The 15,445-nt window shown below is 52.5% G+C and overlaps 1 protein-coding gene across 5 annotated transcripts in view; it reads left to right on the forward strand.

Annotated features, from left to right (window-relative positions):
* Positions 1 to 15,445, forward strand: part of NAV1 (neuron navigator 1) — a 292,762-nt gene that overhangs the window by 39,063 nt on the left and 238,254 nt on the right. For 4 of the 5 annotated variants that reach the window (XM_073319524.1, XM_073319528.1, XM_073319527.1 and 1 more), the window contains exon 1: positions 9,529 to 9,615. The exons of the other annotated variant lie outside the window; for it this stretch is intronic. The gene's annotated coding sequence lies outside the window, so the exon portion shown is untranslated. Of the gene's footprint in view, positions 1 to 9,528; positions 9,616 to 15,445 lie in introns of those variants that run through there. 5 annotated transcript variants of the gene reach the window in all.

The raw sequence follows: 15,445 nt of genomic DNA on the forward strand, positions 1-15,445 counted from the left end.
CAGCCATTCCCCCCACCCTGCTGATCCCACAGTGAAGCTAGCCGTACTTCCTGATGGCTGAAGGCCCCTTTACACCCAGTAGTATCCGCCTGGACAGCTGACCTCCAGCTGTTACCTTGGGGAGATCAGCAAAGGTTGACACTAATGCAAGTGCTGGGCCATATCCTAATCTTAAACCTGACCAGTTGGTAGGGTAGGGAAGATATGGAGTGTGTCAGAGGCTGCTGGAGTTGGCTCATCAGCACCTTCTCCGTGAACTTTCCCGGAAAGAGAGACTTAGAGGTGGCTAGGAATCACCAAGATCAGTAGTGTTCAGCGGCCTTTTGAGGAAAGACCTGACAGTAGCATGAAAGCAGTTGACAGGGTCCCTCAAGCCAGCAGCAACACAGAGAACAGGCATTTCCCCGCCAGGCAGGAGGGGCAAGCTCCCGGGTGCTGGAGCTGCAGGTGTTGACCAGGGAAAATAATACCACTGTGGAGTGCAGCAGTTGGACGTGGAAGAATTCACTCCTTCGGGGCAAGGACACCTATTCAGACTGCGGCATTTCAGCCCTGGGCTCCCATACTTCCCAGCGTTCCCAGTGTCAGGCTGTAGCTGAAAGAACTGTGTTGCTAAATCTGCCCTTTGCTTCTAAGGCAGAGCTGTTGACTGAGGGTTAGCAATGGCCCTGGGCTCACTTCAGAGGCAGGGGCCCTCACGAGCAAGATTCCCTGAGAGCCAGGAGCACTTCGGGCTGGAGCCATGCAGAGCAGAACAGACCAGGCTCACACGGAGAGCTCCAGATGGATTGCTTTGTCTGTTCACAAGCAAGAAAAGGGGTCTGAGCGGGACTCTAAGTTCATCCCCAGCAGAGGAGGGAGGATTTAAATAGGCTCTGTCTCCCTTGCTGCTGATATCTGAGCAGCTCTGCAGGCTCAGAGAAGCTGGGGAAAGGGGGGAGGCGCCCGCCGGGTGGCATTTTTCAGAAACAGGAGCCATAAGCGGCTCTGTGCTCTGCACGGCAGATCCTAAAGTGCTGTTCAGATAAGGCCCTTCCACCAGGAGCTAGCTAGATCCCTCACTGAAGTCAACGGGGGCACGGTGCCTCTGAAAATCAGGCCTAGCTTGCCTTAACTGAGCACTTAAAAATCAAAGCGCTCAAAATCAGATGAGATTCTTGAAAACAGAGGGCCCAAGGTCACCCAGGGAGTTGGCGGCCGAGCTGGGAACAGAACCCAGGGCCCCTGCTCGTGTCAGTGTTCTGGGGAGGGATCATGTCTTCTGTTGCCTGGAAGGGTGGTGTGAACATTGGCCTGTGATCTAGTGAATATTCCTCCCTGTCCACTGGGCCTGAGATGGGTTTCACAGTGCAGCTGAGAAGTTCTTGGGTTTGCTTCTATGACCAATGTGAGAAGAAGTTTGGAGCTGATCTCCTGTGAGTCCCTGCTCTGAATCCAGCCCATGCCAGTAGTGACCATTATTCCCTTCTGAGGCCTGCTTGCTAGCCTCAGTGGAATGAGTTTGGGGGTCTTGGGACAGCCCAGAGGGATGCAGATGCCTATCCATAGCTGCCCCTTTGGGGCAATCTGAACAGAGGCCAGAGATTGAGCTCCTTGTCCTTGCCTCCTCGGTTCAATAATGGTAAATCTGAGCTGCTCCCTGTGTGTTTGGAAAATACGCACAGTCCAGCAGGGATGCAGACTACCCAAGGCAAACTCCTCATGGCCAGTTGTCACACGTTTCCTTTGCAACACAGAACTCGCTCTCCTGCGGTGAGTCCATTGCTGAAATCTCCTACAGCACAAGGGCTAGAGCAGGGGTGGGGGAGCAGAGACCTGCCCTTTTGCTCAGTGACTGGGCCAGTCACTTCTGCTCCATGTGCCTCAGTTTCCTCCTGTGGAGAATGAGGATAACAATGCTGCTCCATTTCAGATCAATACAGCTGTATAACAATGCAGGGTTAGAGGGAGGCTGGGGCTCCTCAGCCAGGATTTTTCTAAGGCTGCCATAGGATTTAGGAACCTGTCAGGGTTCCTTTCCCACTCTGAACTATAGGGTACAGAAGTGGGGACCCACATGAAAGACCCCCTAAGCTTATTCTTACCAGCTTAGGTTAAAATCTTCCCCAAGGTACAAACTTTGCCTTGTCCTTGAATGGTACACTGCCACCACCAAGTGTTTTAAACAAAGAACAGGGAAAGAGACCACCTGGAGACGTCTTCCCCGTCAAATATCCCCCCAAGCCCTACGCCCCCCCTTTCCTGGGGAGGCTTGAGAATAATATCCTAACCAATTGGTTACAAAATCATCAAAGACCCAAACCCCTGGATCTTGGAACAATGGAAAAATCAATCAGGTTCTTAAAAGAATGATTTTATTTTAAAAAAAAAAGGAAAAAATCACCTCTGTAATATCAGGATGGAAAATACTTTACAGGGTATTCAGATTCAAAACACAGAGGATCCCCCCTCTGGGCAAAACCTTAAAGTTACAGAAAACAGGAATAAACCTCCCTCTTAACACAGGGAAAATTCACGTAAAACAAAAGATAAACGAATCCACCTTGCCTGGCTTACCTATCCTGGTTGCAATTTTGGAGACTTGGATCAGGATGGGTTGGAGAAGATGGATTTCTGTCTGGCCTCTCTCAGTCCCAGGAGAGAACAAACACGTAAACAAAGAGCACAAAACAAAAGCCTTTCCCCCCCACCCCCCACAAGATTTGAAAGTATCTTGTTCTCTTATTGGTCCTTTGGGTCAGGTGCCAGCCAGGTTAGCTGAGCTTCTTAACCCTTTACAGGTAACCAGATGTTGCTTCTGGCCAGGAGGGGTTTTATAGCACTGTATACAGAAAGGTGGTTACCTTTCCCTTTATATTTATGACAGCACCCAACTCCTATTGATTCCAGTGGGATTTGGGCACCCTAACTCATTTAGGCTCCCTTGAGAATCCCAAGCATTATGGCAGCAGAGTGTCGGCTCCCATATATATATATTTAAAGTTTTTAATTTTCTTTTCCTTTTTTTTATGCTAGAGGAATCAGGAGCTCTCCCAGCTCCATGCCAGACTAGAATAAAATTAAACTAAATAGCATTTTCAGTGGGCAATCCCTCCCCAAACATAGAAACTGACTAAACCCTCTTTAAGTTATTGCAAGTCATATAGGGGTCCAGTTTGTGCTCTCCATGTGCTGGTTGCTTGGCTCCCCAACCCCCACCAACTAATCAGCATCTCTGTATAACAACCATTTTGTTTCCTTGTGTACACACAGGGCCCGATCCAAAGCCTGCTGCAATCAATGTGAATCTTTGCATTCACTTCAGTGAGCTTGGGATCAAACCCATAGGCCCTCTGCATTTAACTCTATGTCCCCTAATCCTGGTCCACCAAACAATTTTTGAAGAAATCATCAAGATTCATTGGAGAGGAATGGGGCTTTTGTGACTATCAGAGACCTGGGACTGTGGAGATTTGGGTTTCCTTCCTTGGGGTCTTGTGGCAAGTCACTCTCCCACTCCATGCCTCAGTTTACCCTTCTGTATGATGGGAGGGGGGATAATCATAGCAGAGGTGTGAGAGAGATTTAATGGGTCTTGCCCATCCTCGAAGTACCTCTCCAGCTCAGAGAGTTAGGGATGAGTTTGAGTCTTCTGTTTCTGCTCTGTCACTGGGGAACTGTCCAGCAAAGAAGCCTCCTGAAAAGCAGCCATGAGATCTGTGCTTATCCCACCTGGGGAAACGGTGAGTTCTTGGGCTGTTCCTTCTCTTCAGACACTGGATGGACCCAGTGAAACCAGAGGGCAGATTCTGGAGATCGACTTGCGAGATGAGTGTGTGTTATATGTCACTGCCAAATCCCTGTGTCCTGTGACAAAGCCTTGGCAGCTCTCAGGAAAGGTCTCTGAGTGATTGTGGTATAAGCAGAAATCTCATGAACTGCCAGAGGCCTTAGCACCATCTGCTTCCCAGGATAACTCTGCTTGCCCCATCTCTGTGCCATTCCCAGACTGGTCCCTGTGCTACAAGCATAGGCGTGTTCCCAGGAGCCAGCTGCCCTCAATCCAGCACAACTCTCCCGGTGGGCAACAGAAGCACAACCCGTGCTTTTGGGGCAGTTAAAGATCTCACTGGAGCCCCCAGTCCAGGCAGAGCTTTGCAGAGTCCCTCCTCTTTCTAGCTGGGGACCCCTTGATCCATGAAGTATGGTAAGGTGTTTATTGTCTCCCTAACTATCTCTGTTCTAGGTAGGTTCTTATCCTGTGCTCATCCCCACAGTATCTGACCACCCCACAGTCACGCATTAAGCAACATGATTAACATCAGTCACGTGATGTTTGTGTCCTCACCTACTTCAGGGAGCAGGTGCAGGGGAGTGCCTTGTTGTGGTAGGGTGTCTTTAAATACACCTGTTGCTCTGTATTTATGTTGTATAAGGCAAGGTCAAAGAAATGCACCTTGCACTTGAGGGGAAAGTGGTGAGGTTTGCGGTGGCCCTCAGTTCCCAGGGGCATTCCTTCTACAGTCTGGGTCAGCCCCTGAGAAAGTTCTGTCTTCTGCATGGACAAGTGTTACCCTTATGGTAGATCATTTCATTGGGTCAGAGGAGCAAAGCTGTTGACCAGTGTTTGTCCTGGAGCTTTAGGGCTCCTATAGATCCTCTGGGCCCAGGCTATTGTGTGTCCTGAAGGTAAGGACTGAGACCTTGAATGTGACTAGAAGATCTGTGGGAAGCCAGTGGAGGACGGGTGTGATGTGCCCACGGTTAGCCTGTGCCGCTGAGGAGATGCACTGCAGCATTCTGTACGAGTTGGGAGTTTCCCAAGCGCCGACGGCTTCATGCCCAGGTGTATCACGCTGTAGTCTGGCTGAGACGTGACAAAAGTGAGAGTAGACTGACGACTGCTCCTCTTCGGTCAGGGTGGGATGAAGCCTCCTAGCCAGCCGTAGATGAGAGACAGAATTTCTTGTGGAGGCTGGTGTCTGAGAGCTTAGCATCAGCAAAGAATCCAAGCATATGCCTAACTATGGAACGAACTGGCCAGCTGTTGACGTAACCCTTCATCCAAAGGAGATGGCACCATGGCTGCAAACTCCTCAAAATGCTCTCCTCTGCCCACCAGCGTCCCCTCCGGCTTGCTCGGGTTCAGCTTCTGCCAGCTGTACTTCGTCCTTGAGCTGATCTCATCCAAACACTGGGAGTGGCATGATCATAGGCGGTGACAGATAAGTGGAGCTGTGCGTCGTCTGCATATTGCTGGCATTTGAGTCCATGTCATCTGACTAGCTCGCCTGGAGCTGCGGGTAGACTATGACAAGCACTGGACTGGGCTTGATCCTTGTGGGAGTGCACAAGGGAGAGGTCTAGGGGTGAGGTGCAGTGTCCCATCACCGTTCACTAGGTGCGTTCATCCAGGAAGGACTTAAGGCATCTTAGCACAATTCCCCGTGACCCCTCCCACTTCTCTCAGCTCAGACAGCCGTATCCCACGGTCGACAGCACTGAATGCTGCAGAGAGGTCCAAGAGGATGAGAATGGATGTCTGTCTACCCTCCATCCACTGACAGATCATCCATCAATGCCATTAAAGTGGCATGAACCGAGGTATTGCTGGGTCTAGATGTTAACTACAAGCTCATCTAATTGAAGCTAACCTTTGGCTAGAGTCTCGGAGCTTGCTCAGGAATGAGAGGTTTGATACTGGGTAGTTATTAGCTAGAACTGAGGAACCCGATTATGGGACTCGCTCCCTCCCACATGCCTTCCCTCCACCCAACCACACGCCCATATGCTCTCTTGTATGCTCATATTCCCCTGCCACACCTTGGTACCCCATCTTGCTCATCCCTGGCACACACCCCTCAGTCACTCACTTGTGCTTCTCTGCTCACCCTCCCAGACATGACTCCACCACAAGTGTCCCCCTATACTAGTCATGCATCCCTTTGCACACTCCCCCACCCCTCACACATTCCTTCCTCACCCTCAATCCAGGTGATACCGCCTCCCATTTACACACACACGCATCCACCATGTGCCAGCTGGCACATATATTCCCAAACTCTTGGGTAAGTCTGGCTAAACCAGACTGACCGCCAGCTCCTGGGAGCGCCTTCATTCTGCTGTTACCTGCCTCTGAGGCACCCACAATAACCCCCAGAGCTGGAGAAAGAGCCAGGGCCAGGGATTGAGTTGGAGGTAGAGGAAGCAGTGGCTCTGCCTCAGGGTTTGAGCCTGTTGTACAGGGGGCTTAGCCTCAGGGGATCATTCTCTTCCGCTAGGCAGCCATCCCACAATCTGGCTGCTGCAGGCCTGCCAGCAGATGCAAGATCAAAGCCCTATGTGATGCTGGGGCCTGGATGAAGGAAGGGGGATGGCTGGCAACCACTACCCCAACATGCCAAGTGCCAGTTGCTTCTCTTACGGGGCTTGTGTGTGTAGATAAACACTTCCCAATAAGAATCATGGTCTGTCCTTTCTCCATATTGTAGGGGATCATTTTTACTTCTTGAGCAGAACCTGGGGAGGCTATTCCTCCACTGAGTTTGTAAGATCAGAAGGGAGGTTGGTGCCGGCAGCTGGCTTGGCTGCTGTGAAGTGGGATTTTCTTCTCTTGCCCTAGCCCAAGGTTCTGGGTGTAGCGTTGCATGGGTTGGCAGGAGTTGAGGGCTTTTTCCCTGGACCATTCAGGCAGCAGCCAGCTTTTGGGAGAGACCAGGTCCTGACCACATGGTCCTCAGATCCCAGGGCACTTTGCCTTAGAGCAAGAGTGTGCATTCGAATCCCCAACCTACTAGCTCATGCAAGCTTTCCATGGCTTAGGCTGGATCAGTGCTTGGAGGGGAGGCCAGCCTTGCTAGAAGTTAGAGGTGACCAAATGCAATTAGAGCATCTTGCTGGTAATCCAGGATTGTCCTCTCTAGCCCCTTTTTTAGGGCCATGTCCACTCTAGTTTTAAAAGGGATAGTTGAGGGCTGTAGCAAGCAGTGGCTCCATAGGAGGGGCTCTTCCCACTGAGTCAGCTCCTAGGGCAGAGTGTCTCTCTGGTTTTCAGAGGACACAAAAAGATAAGGCAGGAGCATCCAGCCAACAAATGTCCCATGGCCTCTCCCCGGAGCCAGAGTTGTCTGGGCCAAACCCCAGCTCTGGTCATGGCATTCTCCCTCCCCAAACTGCCCCTGCAGTGTCAGCTAAATGCAATATTTGCCTTCACGTCTTACTTCCAAGTGTTGTTCAGTGGTGCTGTGCCTTGTTAAACAGCTGTCACATCTTGCCCCAGAGGTGGCTGCATTTCAGTGGGGGATGATAGGATTTTGAGCTGTGTGGTTGTAATGCTGTTAAAGTGCCCTCAAGGCTAGCCAAAAGCACCTGTAATCACTACCACCCATACTAGCGTGTCCTCAGACCTCTGTCACCAGCTGGGAATTGTTCCAGCCTCAAGCAGCGAACCTGTCACAGGGACATTCCCTGACCCACTTACCTCTCAGGCCCACCCTGGGCAGAGACAAAGAGGGCATAGAATCATATCATAGGTTTCAGAGTAACAGCCGTGTTAGTCTGTATTCGCAAAAAGAAAAGGAGTACTTGTGGCACCTTAGAGACTAACCAATTTATTTGAGCATGAGAATCATAGACTATCAGGGTTGGAAGGGACCTCAGGAGGTCATCAAGTCCAACCCCCTGCTCAAAGCAGGACCAATCCCCAATTTTTACCCCAGATCTCTAAATGGCCCCCTCAAGGATTGAACTCACAACCCTGAGTTATCCCTCCCAATTAGCATAATTCCTTGCTCATCAACACTGCTGCATATACAGGCCAGGAGAGGCCCCTTATCAGAGCCATGAGTTGCTTGGATGCTGTCTGAACTGAGAAGAATCTTGGTCTGGGTGAATTTTCTGGCACTTTGAGCCAACTGAGAAGATCCGTCTTCCACGCAGCAGCACAGAGCACTTGTCCTGAGCAGCGCTGGGCAGCGGTAGCTCCCACAGACCCCCACGGGAGGCAGCATCTCTTAAAATCAGGCTATAACTAATTCATTCCCATGAAAAAGCTGGGAGCACCGTCAGCATGATCCCCATGTTACAGATGGAGAAACCGAGGCACAGACAAAGGCCAGGACTCGCCTAAGCCCACACAGCAAGGTGATAGTCTGGCAAAGTCCTGAGCCTCTTGCAAGGAAGACTGCTGCATGGGCACGACGCTGTACATGTATCCCTGGTGATTGCTACCACTCCTGCTCTCGCACAGCAATCAGCAAGAGGTGCCCAGAGGAAGGCCAGCCCCTCGCAGGCCGTGGTCTATGGCTGGAAAGGCCGGTCCAGCTAGCTTGGCCATCAGGTCTCAGCTCACCTGTGCCTGGAGTGTCCTGAGTAGCTACCAGCCTCTGTACAGGGCCCCTGCAGGTCTCACTGGGCTCCATCCAGGCAAACAAAGGTACCATGGTGTATGCGGAGGGGGAAGTGTGTCAAGGCTACACCCACTGAGGAGGCTAGTGCCACTGGGTGTTGCCCTAGCCGTGTCTGCGAGCCGCGTGGCCATTAGCGCACAGGGCAGGCGTGCATTCCTGCGCTCGGGTGTCCAAACCTGGGGGTAGGGACAAGGAACGGAGCGTAGACAACATGTCACTGTCCAGAGGAAATTACCCCGGCAGGTGGCCGTAAATCCCCCCCCCCTCCCCGTGCTCTGCATGCGCAAAGCCACCCCCTGCTGTATGCCCAGCCCTCCCTGTGGGCTGCCTTACCACGCTGGCTGGCGGGGGTCGGGGCTGTAAGGCAGGGCATGCCCGGCTGCTGCGGATGTTAGCCCTGTCCCTGATGAAGCTGCTAAGAGCAACAGGCACCCCTCCCCCCACATACACCTCTGCACACACCCCTTCCCCTCCCCCCACATACACCTCTGCACACCCCCTTCCCCTCCCCCCACACCTCTGTACACCCCCCACACCTCTGCACACACCCCTTCCCCTCCCCCACATACACCTCTGCACACCCCTTTCCCCTCCCCCCACACCTCTGTACACCCCCCACACCTCTGCACACACCCCTTCCCCTTCCCCCCACCCACGTACACCCCCCACACCTCTGCACACCCCCTTCCCCTCCCCCCACACCTCTGTACACCCCCCACACCTCTGCACACACCCCTTCCCCTCCCCCCACATACACCTCTGCACACCCCCTTCCCCTCCCCCCACACCTCTGTACACCCCCCACACCTCTGCACACACCCTTCCCCTCCCCCACATACACCTCTGCACACCCCCTTCCCCTCCCCCCACACCTCTGTACACCCCCCACACCTCTGCACACACCCCTTCCCCTCCCCCACATACACCTCTGCACACCCCCTTCCCCTCCCCCCACACCTCTGTACACCCCCCACACCTCTGCACACACCCCTTCCCCTCCCCCCACCCACGTACACCCCCCACACCTCTGCACACACCCCTTCCCCTCCCCCCACATACACTTCTGCACACACACACACCCCCTTCCCCTCCCCCCGCCCCACACCTCCCCCCCCCGGGTGCGGTCACACGCCGCGGGCGCTCGGCGGCGGGGCTGGCCGGGGGCTGGGAGCCGACAGCCGAAGGCCTCGGATTCCCCCGCCCGGCAGCCGGCCGGGCCCGGGCCGAGGTGAGAGCGACCCCGCGGGCCACGCTCCGGTCCCTGGCCACGCTCCGCTGCGCCCCGCCTCTGTCCCTCCCGCGGCTGCAAAGCCGCGACCCCCCCCCCCGGGCTGCCCCGGCCCCGAGCCCCGGCCCCGAGCCCCCCGCAGCCAGCCCCGCCCGGGCGCGCTGCAGCGGGGCTGGCCGGAGCCCGGCGCGGGCAGGGGCAGGGGCGCCGGGCCGGTCCCCGCTGCGCTCCGCGCTTTGCTCCTGCGCCCCGGCCGGGACGTGGCCGGCAGAGCGGAACCGGGAGCTTCCCCGGGGGCAGCGCCCGGCACCTGCCTCCCGAGGGGTGTCCACCCGGTGCCGGGAGGGGCCAGGCTCGCCCCATCCCCACCCCACTGCCGGGGTCCGCCTCTTCCCTCCGGCCCCCCGCAGGTCTGTGACACCCGGCCCCGCTGCCACCGCCCCGAATCCTTCAGGGGAGCCGGAGTTCTTCGCCCGCCTCTGACCGCTGCTTTAAAGTGACAGGAGGGAGAGACCCTGATCCACCTGGACTCCATCTGCCTCCCCGTGGCCGGCCCCTGCTGCCAGCACTGGTGGCTGGCGACGGGGGAGCCATTGTCCAAGAGCCCTGGCTCTGCGGCTTGCCGCTGAATCTCCCCCGGAGGCCTAGGGTGCAGCTTCCTTTGGTGCAGCCGGTGAATGGCTGCCAGGCACCTGTGCAGGGGCCCTGGTGGGAGGCTGAGCAGGAGGCCTGTGGTGGGTGGCGGCGAACCCCCCTGAGCCAAGCCAGCCTGAAGCTGGCCTGGTGGTGACCACCCGTGCAGATAAGCCCTTGCCCCGCCTGCGTGCCCGAGTGGGGCGAGGACCCTGTTAAAGGGGGCAGCTGAGGGCTGGGCACAGGCAGAGCCCTATGTCACCTCAGCCCACACCTGCTGACCCAGTGCCCCGCAGCGCTGTCAGCCTGTTGCCCAATGTGTAGGAGCCCGACTGTGCAAGGTGCTGAGTGTCTGTCAATCCCTGTTGACTTCGGGGGAAGCTGGCAGGGCCGAGCAGTTCACCCTCTGGGGTGCAAGTCACGCTGACAAAATTACTGGCAGGGCTCTCCCTAGGCAGCCCCGGGCTTTCCCATCCCTGCCCACCTGGGTCTGAAATAGCCTGGGTCTATCGACCTTCTGCCCAGGGGCATGCGAGGGACTAGGATGTACGGGGCCTTGTCAGGCGTTGTTTGGTTTGGTGGTTATTTCTGGTCAGTTAGCCTCCACCTTTGGGGAGGCAACTGTTCTTTTATGTCACTGTGTCATGTCATCCAGCACCTGAATCTGGCTACTTCTAGGCTGGGATGTGAGGGGATCCTTTTTAAAAAAAACCTAGAGGTTCTTTTCAAGATGTTAGGACACCAATTATGTAGTCTGCATAAGAGAAGAGTGAGGGGGGATTTGATAGCAGCCTTCAACTACCTGAAGGGGGGTCCAAAGGGGATGGAGCTCGGCTGTTCTCAGTGGTGGCAGATGACAGAACAAGGAGCCGTGGTCTCAAGTTGCAGTGGGGGAGGTCTAGGTTGGATATTAGGAAAAACTTTTTCAGTAGGAGGGCGGTGAAACACTGGAATGCATTACCTAGGGAGGTGGTGGAACCTCCATCCTTAGAGGTGTTTAAGGCCTGGCTTGACAAAGCCCTGGCTGGGATGATTCAGTTGGGGATTGGTCCTGCTTTGAGCAGGGGATTGGACTAGATACCTCCTGAGGTCCCTTCCAACCCTAATCTTCCATGATGTTAAATATACAGAGGTGCTCTCTGCATAGGCATAGCAGAATTTGATTTCTGTTGGTTTTATCATTTTGATGGATAATATCAATGTATTTTGAAGCTTTTTAATTTTTGTATCAGTTTAAATTTTCACAAGTTGTGGAGAAAATTGTGGGGGTCAGATAATTATTTATTGACGGTTGACATTGAGGTTCAAAAAGTAAAAGCTTTATGATGATGAAAACACAAATAGCCACACCACAGGTCAAAATAGACAAAGTAAATATCCTTAAATCAAACTCGAATAAGTTCTCAAGCAGCCTTTTTTTTATTTTGCCTGTCTGTAAATTGCAATTATTGTGGATGGAAATGGGGTTTTTTTCCCCATTGGTTTGTGCGTGTCTGGTGAAATGGATGGTTACCAACATTTACTGGTACAAATATAACCCTTCCACCCTATCTACACAATAAAGGGGGAGTATTTCTGCAGAAGTTTGCCATAGATGTTGGAATGACAGACCGTGGAGGTAGGAAAAGACCAGCTGGGTCCTCCAGCCTCGACCTGGCCTCTCTCCCTGATCATATTTTGTCAGAGCTGCTTTCCGCATCTTTCCACTGTATCTGGAAGGGAAGCTGTGATCATGGCTAATCAATCCAAACAGACCTGGGCTCGTTCAGTATTTGAAGGGGGGACCTCTGGGAGTTGATGCTTCTGCTGGCTCAGTATTGAGCTGGTAGTCGGGTGCTGTCTTCAGATGAGATATAAAACTGGGGGGGGGGGGGGTCCTGTGATCAATCATGGCATCTTTAGAAGAGCTAGTATCTCCAACTCAGGAAATGGCAGCCTGCCTCATGAAATTTCCCCTGCAGTTTCCACTAGGTCTGGTATTCTCCACTTCCTGTCCTAAACAGCTGCTGTGTTTCCCTCTAGAGGTGGGTGCTCTGAGTACTATATATCCCTTACTGACCTCACAGTGGTATTGCTGGATGTAGCTATTTTGAAATCCTCAGACTGTTAAGAGTTCTAGGACAGCCGCTGTCTCTCACTATGCATCTCTTCTAAGCTCTTTTGCCAGAGAAATAAATAATCACAGTGGAAGGCACTCTCTATAGAAATGCTGAGTTATTAAAATTAAAAATCCCATGGCAGTCCAGGATAAGGCCCTTGGCAGGTGTTTGCCCTGTATTTGTTAAATTTTTCCCTTCTCCCACTGATGGGCCATGTGTTAGTTGGCTGTTGCTTCACCCCAGACATAGCTGCATTCCATTGGATAAATAGACTATAAAAAGCTTTGGGATTCTGTGCTATGAAAGGCACTTTGGAAATGTACCATGTGAGGCCACCATCATCTCTAGCCTGTCCCTGCATCTCTCCCATGATAGTGCCTCCCCGTTTTGGACCACCTTCTGGCAGGGGTGGAGGTGACTTAAAATGGTGCTGGGCCTTGTATTCCTCATATCTCACCTCCAGCAACCCATGTCAGAAACTAGCTGCCCTACTTTACTCCATACCCCATACAACCCCCATATCTGCCTCTGCAACCCACGGGGCTGGAGATGGTCATTAGTTGGATGTTTCTGCTAAAATAACAGCAGTGAAATAATTACTGATGGTGACATTTGCATTAACATCATTACATTTCAGAATCAACACCCGCTGATTTGAACAAGCCAGTTCATTCCTCTGGGTTACTGGTGAGATCTTCCTATTGATTTTCCTGGGCGCATCTGGACAGCTCACTCATTGTCCCATGCTGGCTGCAGACTCAGCAGGCATCGCACCACTGGTTGCCCTCCAGTCACATTTTGAAGCCTTACGGTTGGTTGGCTGGTTGGGGTTCAGAATGAAAGCTGAGATTGCCTAGCATAATCCTGTGCAGCAGGCTCCCAGGAATGATACAGCATGTTTCATTTTTCATGTTTCATATTTCAAGGAATCCCTGTTGAGGTTACAGGGACAAACCATCCCGATGAGTCGAAAGAATAGTAAATATGGCAGGCAACCAGCTTGGTTTAATGGTGAAATCCTAGCGGATCTTAAACATAAAAAAGAAGCTTACAAGAAGTGGAAGGTTGGACATATGACCAGGGAAGAGTAAAAAAATATTGCTCGGGCATGTAGGAATGATATCAGGAGGGCCAAATCGCACCTGGAGCTGCAGCTAGCCAGAGATTGCAAGAGTAACAAGAAGGGTTTCTTCAGGTATGTTGGCAACAAGAAGAAAGCCAAGGAAAGTGTGGGCCCCTTACTGAATGAGGGAGGCAACCTAGTGACAGAGGATGTGGAAAAAGCTAATGTACTCAATGCTTTTTTTTGCCTGTTTTCACTAGCAAGGTCAGCTCCCAGACTGCTGCGCTGGGCATCACAAAATGGGGAAGAGATGGCCAGCCCTCTGTGGAGATAGAGGTGGTTAGGGACTATTTAGAAAAGCTGGACGTGCACAAGTCCATGGGGCCGGACGAGTTGCATCCGAGAGTGCTGAAGGAATTGGCGGCTGTGATTGCAGAGCCATTGGCCATTATCTTTGAAAACTCGTGGCGAACCGGGGAAGTCCCGGATGACTGGAAAAAGGCTAATGTAGTGCCAATCTTTAAAAAAGGGAAGAAGGAGGATCCTGGGAACTACAGGCCAGTCAGCCTCACCTCAGTCCCTGGAAAAATCATGGAGCAGGTCCTCAAAGAATCAATCCTGAAGCACTTGCATGAGAGGAAAGTGATCAGGAACAGCCAGCATGGATTCACCAAGGGAAGGTCATGCCTGACTAATCTAATCGCCTTTTATGATGAGATTACTGGTTCTGTGGATAAAGGGAAAGCAGTGGATGTATTGTTTCTTGACTTTAGCAAAGCTTTTGACACGGTCTCCCACAGTATTCTTGTCAGCAAGTTAAGGAAGTATGGGCTGGATGAATGCACTATAAGGTGGGTAGAAAGCTGGCTAGATTGTCGGGCTCAACGGGTAGTGATCAATGGCTCCATGTCTAGTTGGCAGCCGGTATCAAGTGGAGTGCCCCAAGGATCGGTCCTGGGGCTGGTTTTGTTCAATATCTTCATAAATGATCTGGAGGATGGTGTGGATTGCACTCTCAGCAAATTTGCGGATGATACTAAACTGGGAGGAGTGGTAGATACGCTGGAGGGGAGGGATAGGATACAGAAGGACCTAGACAAATTGGAGGATTGGGCCAAAAGAAATCTTATGAGGTTCAATAAGGATAAGTGCAGGGTCCTGCACTTAGGACGGAAGAACCCAATGCACAGCTACAGACTAGGGACCGAATGGCTAGGCAGCAGTTCTGCGGAAAAGGACCTAGGGGTGACAGTGGACGAGAAGCTGGATATGAGTCAGCAGTGTGCCCTTGTTGCCAAGAAGGCCAATGGCATTTTGGGATGTATAAGTAGGGGTATAGCGAGCAGATCGAGGGACGTGATCGTTCCCCTCTATTTGACATTGGTGAGGCCTCATCTGGAGTACTGTGTCCAGTTTTGGGCCCCACACTTCAAGAAGGATGTGGATAAATTGGAGAGAGTCCAGCGAAGGGCAACAAAAATGATTAGGGGTCTGGAACACATGAGTTATGAGGAGAGGCTGAGGGAGCTGGGATTGTTTAGCCTGCAGAAGAGAAGAATGAGGGGGGATTTGATAGCTGCTTTCAACTACCTGAAAGGGGGTTCCAAAGAGGATGGCTCTAGACTGTTCTCAATGGTAGCAGATGACAGAACGAGGAGTAATGGTCTCAAGTTGCAGTGGGGGAGGTTTAGATTGGATATTAGGAAAAACTTTTTCACTAAGAGGGTGGTGAAACACTGGAATGCGTTACCTAGGGAGGTGGTAGAATCTCCTTCCTTAGAGGTTTTTAAGGTCAGGCTTGACAAAGCCCTGGCTGGGATGATTTAACTGGGAATTGGTCCTGCTTCGAGCAGGGGGTTGGACTAGATGACCTTCTGGGGTCCCTTCCAACCCTGATATTCTATGATGCTTCTATGATTCTATGTGGTTACTTACACACCACACAATCACATTCTGCATGGACCCCAAGCATGGGTGAGAATGGCTTGCGGGGTACAGATCACTAGCTAGAAGCAGGCATTGTGAGTGTCTTCTC

The sequence above is a fragment of the Lepidochelys kempii genome, chromosome 21 (assembly GCF_965140265.1).
Source record: "Lepidochelys kempii isolate rLepKem1 chromosome 21, rLepKem1.hap2, whole genome shotgun sequence".
NCBI classification, from domain to species: domain Eukaryota; kingdom Metazoa; phylum Chordata; order Testudines; family Cheloniidae; genus Lepidochelys; species Lepidochelys kempii.